Here is a 6741-nt window from a genome sequence, read left to right as displayed (position 1 = left end):
ACCAGTCATTTTGTTTTCCTCTCTTGCTGCCTAGTGGATTGCACACTTCCAACTCATCATTGCACAACTGCAGGCAAAGTTCACTGCTATCACCTGCAAAATACTCATGGTTTAGAAATGCTCTTCCATCAAATACCGAATGCATGTAACCATCTGCACAGGAGTGACGGCTGCACTCATTTAAAGGTTGTGAATGTTGAAGAATGAACTTGAGCACTTCACAGACAGGAAGTTATTTCATGGTGTCACCTCCACGCAACGCTATCGTACGGGATTCAACAAGTGGAAAATGCGCTTTCCAGTAAGTTGTCCGGCCAGATCATCTTCGTAGCTGGTCAAGCTGCTGCTTGCAAATATCTTCTATTTTGATAACTAGCTCACCTTGAGGTTGTATCTGCCGATGGTGTGCGATGGTTTCCATGAAGTCCATAAAATCTTTGGCTAATTCGAGCGCAATGGCTTCAGGTAGCCGCGTTCGTTCCTTCCATTTGAGTAGTGCTGCCAGTTGATAACCATAGTCAGTTGAACTACTGACAGAGTCATGCTGTTCGGCCTGCACATCTAGACACTCTGCATCTTCGGAAGGCGCATCAGGTGATTCATTCGTACTTCTTTGTGCCATCCCTAGCCGCAAAATATCACAGGGGTACATTACTTTCACGAATGCAGCATGTTTTGTGTATACGTGCTTGTTGTACGAAAAAAACTGACGAAATGTTTGCCTGGGGTCGCTCAAGCCGCACACTCAAGTTGTTTCCTGGCCATGGTAGTCCGCAGGTGCCTAAACAGTGTCCTTAAGGAGAATTGTTGAGAGTCACACCGTAGACAGCGAAAGAACCGGAGTCCTGGCATCTGAAAAGACACAAATGTTTGATTTTAACAATACTCCTTTATGGCTTCTATGGACTATCATGTAATGTAATGTAAACTCCAGTCAGTTTTCTGGAATGAATCAGAAATCTTCACAGAAATTCATTATTTTCAGGTATAAATTATTGTTTGTGTAACACAAAAGATAATCCTGGTAACGATCAGCTACAACAGTGCTAAGAAAGACGAGCAAGGTGTGCCTGAGTGCCAAGTGCACCTTTATTTTTGTAAAAGCCGCATAGAATGAAAAAACCAAAGTGAACATTTCCTGTACCATTCGCTCAATAAAGATATGCAGATCATGGGTACTGGTCCTACCAATGGCATGTGGTTACCTTCTATAGTTTCGAAAAATTTTGCTTCAAGTGAAAAATTATTTCATCAGGAATTTCCAATATATAAACGCAACGATAAATAAAAAAAAACATTGCCCTGTGTTTTCATTGGTTGCAATGATGGCCGACTTTCCTCATATGCATGTACTAACTGCCAACAAAGTTCCCTGGTGTCACACAAATCTCCAAATGGTGTTACAAAACGTAATTTTATCGAGCTAACGTTGAAGCTCGCATGCATATGCATATGGTTGCATTGCATATGGTTGCGAAATTAGTAGAATGATGCGGAATTTATTTCTATTTTTGCTGTTATGTTGTCTAGCAAAATGCTTTTACTCATATTTGCTCCTACACAGGCCGAGCTGACTATATGTTCACGCCACACTGTTGAAACTCCTGTGTTCTACCAAACCACGAATGCAAGGCGCAAAACTGGCTAAAAAGACAGAAAGCGAAAGGCGAAACATTAGTGAAGCTACCATCCCACTTGTCGACTGCCTCCGAATAATGCCGGCATACAATCGCTGTCGCACTCACCTACCACTGTTTTCACCATGCTTCCAGTACAGGTCTACAACTACTTTGCAGATCGAAAAATTCTAATAAAGTTAAGTGTATCTTGTACTGGAGGCGCAATGCTAAAGAGAGCAGAACTTATGAGCACCTAGATGGCTTTTCAGCTAGGCTAAGCACTACCATGTCAATCCCAGCCTTTTCCAGAGTTTATTGATCGGTTATCTATTAGCTATTCATCAGCTATCGCAAGATATGGCTACATGTTTGGGCTAGGCTAATCACTACAAAGTCATCCCCAGCATTTCCCGGAATGAATTATTTGTCGATTATTGATTCGCTATTAATTCGCTATCGCAAGGTATTGGCCCCGTGTTTGCGCTAGGCTAAGCACTACGAAGTAATCCTCAACATTTCCCGAAATTTATTGATTATTGATCGACTATCGATTAGCCATTGATTGGCTATCGCGAGGCATTGGCCACCTATTTGGACTAGGTCAAGTACTACCAAGTCATCCCCAGCATTTTCCGGAATCTTCCGGATTAGCTATTGATTGGCTATCGATTGGGTATCGATTACTGACTCTGCTTAAACAGTCCCAACCATGTTTAGCTAGACTTAGCCAGGCTCAGCATCGCTAGTTTACATGGGTATGGGCCATTGCGCTAGGACCCCTTCAGCACTACCGCCAGGATCGGATTTTTGGATTCAGCAGACACATTACGCCTGGCTTAAACAGCTCCGCTATTGAAATGTTCCACGGCGTTTTCTGCGTCACCATTTCATGATAAGGCATTCTGACCGGTTAGCTTTTCATTGAACTAAATATAACCGCCATGAAAGTCATTGTCAGTCCCTTTAATAAGGACTCGCAACTGCCTCCGGTATGGCCGCCTCGTCGTTGTCTGCAGCCAGGCCTGAAATACAGACGGCGGCCTGGCTCAACGCGGTTCCTCAGGACCATTAGTAAAGTTCTTTCTGTGTCTGTCTCTTTCCCCTCAACGGGAAGCGCTCACAGCAACGGCGTAGCGCACTCCGCAAAACTGCAGGCGCCCGCAGCGCAGCACGGCTGCCCAAGCGACTCGGGTTACGGGGCACAGTGGACGGAGAATAGGAGCGGGAGGCAGCCCCCTGGTAAGCAGAAACAATAAACACTTGCCCCGTAAAGTTAGTGGTATCATTTTCGACGCATTCATCAATATGTGAGTAAATACTGCAGCCCTTCTCAATGACAGCCGTCCGAAACGGGTTCAACGCAAAAAGCAGCACAAATTCACTGTTTCACGTCGCTTAGATTTGTTATGTTCCCTCGAAGTCGGTACTGCTCGCATCCTCTTAGCCTTGCAAGCTTGCCTGCGCAGTTTGGGCCTTAAGACAGCGACAACATAGACCGAGCACAACGCCCTAATCCGTGCGCGCCATTAGAGAACATAAACACAATAAGAAGACAAAAAGGAGAGCTAACAGAACACACTCTTTCCGACAGAGAAGTAACAACTAATGGCATGTCTTCTGCCTGTAGCATTGTACTATTACTAATCTTTTATTATTACGTGTTTTCGAATAATAATATTACTTGCTGATTATGAGTTTCTTTGTGCTTTTGATTGCTACACTGCAGCGATTGTTATCTTTGCACGCACTGCAGTAGGTACTGAGCATGGTCAGGTTTGATACCATTGCTGGCGACAAGGGGGAAGCTTCAGGTATCTCATTTTCTTAGTAAAAACAAAAAGGCCAAACGCAAACCGCCCCAAAAAGTGTCAGTAAGTTTTTCAATATCCAAATTGTTGCGCCATCTATGCGCAACTTTTTACACTGCATTTACTAAGGCAATAGACAAAAATTAGCGTGGCCGTATGCTGTTTTTGCTACTGGTCGGCGCAAAATATATGTTTTTAAATAGTTTTAGATTTATTTAGACTATAGCATTTCTGTGGCATGCTGTAATGACTAGTTTCGCAACTGTCTCTTGTTCTGCCATGGTTACATAGTGCACGTTGTTGTTAAAAACTTTATTCAAGCAAAGGTGTTCGGGGCACAGCTTGCCACATAATTTTCACTGCTCTCACTGCTGCATTGGTTTCATATTTGACTGCCTGTTGTTTGAAAGTGCCAGGGGTACTGTGTATGCAGATTTGCTTGCGATTCCACGCTGCCTAGTTAGTGTGCGCCACCTTGGTGCGGCGAGGACATACATCCTTGCGAATGGCAACCCCAGTGCGCTCAAAGAAGCAATTTGCGCGTGCCCGGTTCTCGGCGGCAAAGTCGACCTAACGTCGAGCTCGTTTCAAGCAAGTGCACGTGTTCCCTTGTTTGATTCTAACTGCACCTGCTAAGGTAGTGCTATGCGGAAGTACTGACGATTATGACGAGGGAGGCACTTCGCGAAATGTTTGAACCAGAGTAGTGTTCACATCGCTAAAACAGGTGTATCGCGTAGCAATAAACTGAAAGTAGATTCCTCGTTCGCGCTACATAATTGTCGCACGGACGCGGTAGCGCTGCAGAACTCGCGGTGCGCCTTTTTCGTTGCGGGGTGCTTTTCTCGCCGCGACGGTAGATCGCATTTTTACAGCGAAGCCGTGTTTCGCCAAACTCGTTATGTGCTTTAGTGCGACGGTGACCAGCAACGAGCATTGTTCTCCATGTCTCTTATGCCGCCGCTTAGTTTTGGACTCTCCCAAAATTTGCCTTGTCGCCCGGAGGTGCTGCTTATGCGTAGTGCGTCTAGTCAGTAAGGCGCCCTCAGTCCGTACACGCTTGCCCTTTGCCATACTGCTGCTCCCCTTGCTCAGTCTGAGCAAGCGCGTCCGTGCAGCCTGTCATCGCCATGGCACCACTGTCCGCCATATACATAGAATTACTTTCGCAGTGGCTGTGAAACATAGCAGAAAAATAAATAGCATTATGCATGTCAGCAACTGAAGGCTAAAACATTTCGTGTGAGCTGCATGTTAGCGCACTCAAAGGTGTGATGCCTGTCATGCCCTGTACGAGTGCCTCAGTTACTGTGCAGATTCGTTTTATGTGCTTTACGGAAGATCGCTCGCCAAGCAAATGCTTATTAATGCATTTCACTCATATAACAGCACATCCAAGGGCACATTACTGGACTGTTTTGTAAACCAAAAACAACAGTCCACTGTTGCACATTTACAGTGGTTTGCTGCACACGAAGCGATGGAGGCAGTTTATAGCCTTGTCGTGCATCGAGATTCCTCAGGTCTCTGCTCGATATAAAAACCAGTTGTGTTTTACCGCTTTCAGATACTGGACAAGACGTTCAATGAGTATGTGGATCTCTCTCCTGAGGACGGTATCCCAGACTCATCAAAAATTTTACTGCGCCCAGAAGTGGACAGTGAGTATCAGTGTACGCCAACATCGACTTAGGTATTTGGATTTGGTAGTCGTGTGTTCTGCAGATTCACAGCTTAGTTACGAATTCAGGTATCGGCGATTTATTTGAACAGTGCAGCTGTTTAAGCCGCGCGTTTCATATGCGAACAAAAAACTAGCACAGTGTTGCCGATTCCGCTAAACTTAGCTTAATCTAGTTGGAGCTTGGTTATGCGGTTTGTTCATTTGTAAGCCCAGGTAAGGTAGTGATATTTGTTTCAATCATAATTAAGAAATTTAAAATCGACAGTCAAACAATACCCAATCGATACCTAATCGATAATCGATCAATAAATTTCGGAAAAACTGCTTGTAGTTCCCCGGTAAGCATGGCAATGAATAGTGTAGGCCAATCGATATCCTAACGATACCTAATCGATAATGTATCAATAAACAGTAAATTTCATAAAACGCCCTTGGTAGTACCCCGGTAAGCATGGCAATGCATCGTATAATCCAATCGATAGCCACTCCATAACCAATTGACGCCTAATCAATAATTGTGATCTTGGTTGCCATCTGCTCCACTGTCTCTATAGTATTTCGGCGCCAGTGCAAGGTGCAAACTACGCTATTTTTTTTCGTTGCAGTAGATTGCAGCGAACACTATGGTGGCCAGTGGCAGCGAAGATCATGAAAATGGCCTTGGAATTTCCTTTGATCTGTACGTGTGTTGAGTGTCACATAAGAAATTAAGTAGTCTCAAAGGGTCACAAAATAATATTGGCGTCGCCCGTAATCATTTTTAAAGAGAAATTTATTGAACGGAAAGGCAGAGAAGTCGGCCTAATACATGTCTATAGCCTAGTACTCTGAACAAGCAAAGGGTGTTAAGAAAACCAAAGCACCTTATAGAAAGATGGTTGAACACGAAGCTTTCTCCCATCTGAATTAAAGTCCAAAGTCAACGACCACGGAACGAAACAAAGAAATGATGAGCCACCCGATGCAATGCATATGTGATTTGATTGCTTGTTTACGATTTTAGTCACTGGCGTTTGGCCGTGTTCTCCTGGTTGTGAACCTTGGGATCAGCGCGGCCATAACGTCTAGATTCTGTCTTAATGCGCATGCTTGATTGGATCAGAACGGCAGCGGCAATGTCAATAACACACACAGCTCACTGGTATGTTCGCGGCTCCCACGTTTATATTGACGGCAGTGGCAAAGAAGTTGCTGCGCCTGAAATTCAGCACATCACACGCGCTGCAGTGCTGGCAGTAAATTTTATGAATTCACATCATAATGAACTTTGTTGCAGGTGTGATTGTATCACTGGTATTATTTTCGGACTTAATTCCTCTTTCCTCATAATAACTACGACGGGCTTTCTCGGAGAATGTTTAGTAAAGTCGAAGTACCATAATTATTTTAAAACACAACACGCTTTATATATCCTTGGCTAGTATTGTTGCAGTTAGAGTCGAGAATGTTCGAGAATGATGGAGTCGAGGGCACGAGAATGTTCATTGCTGTCCTTATACTCATATGTGGTGTATTTAATCTTTCTGTTCTTTCTTGAGATAACTTATTGCACATGCTAATAAAAACACTTTGAACTGGTAGTAGTCAGCATGTTTCTTCTCTCATTTGTGTTGTTTGCACTGCTTTGCCT

The sequence above is a fragment of the Dermacentor variabilis genome, chromosome 7 (assembly GCF_050947875.1).
Source record: "Dermacentor variabilis isolate Ectoservices chromosome 7, ASM5094787v1, whole genome shotgun sequence".
Taxonomy (NCBI): Eukaryota; Metazoa; Arthropoda; class Arachnida; order Ixodida; family Ixodidae; genus Dermacentor; species Dermacentor variabilis.
This window is presented reverse-complemented; position numbering follows the sequence as displayed.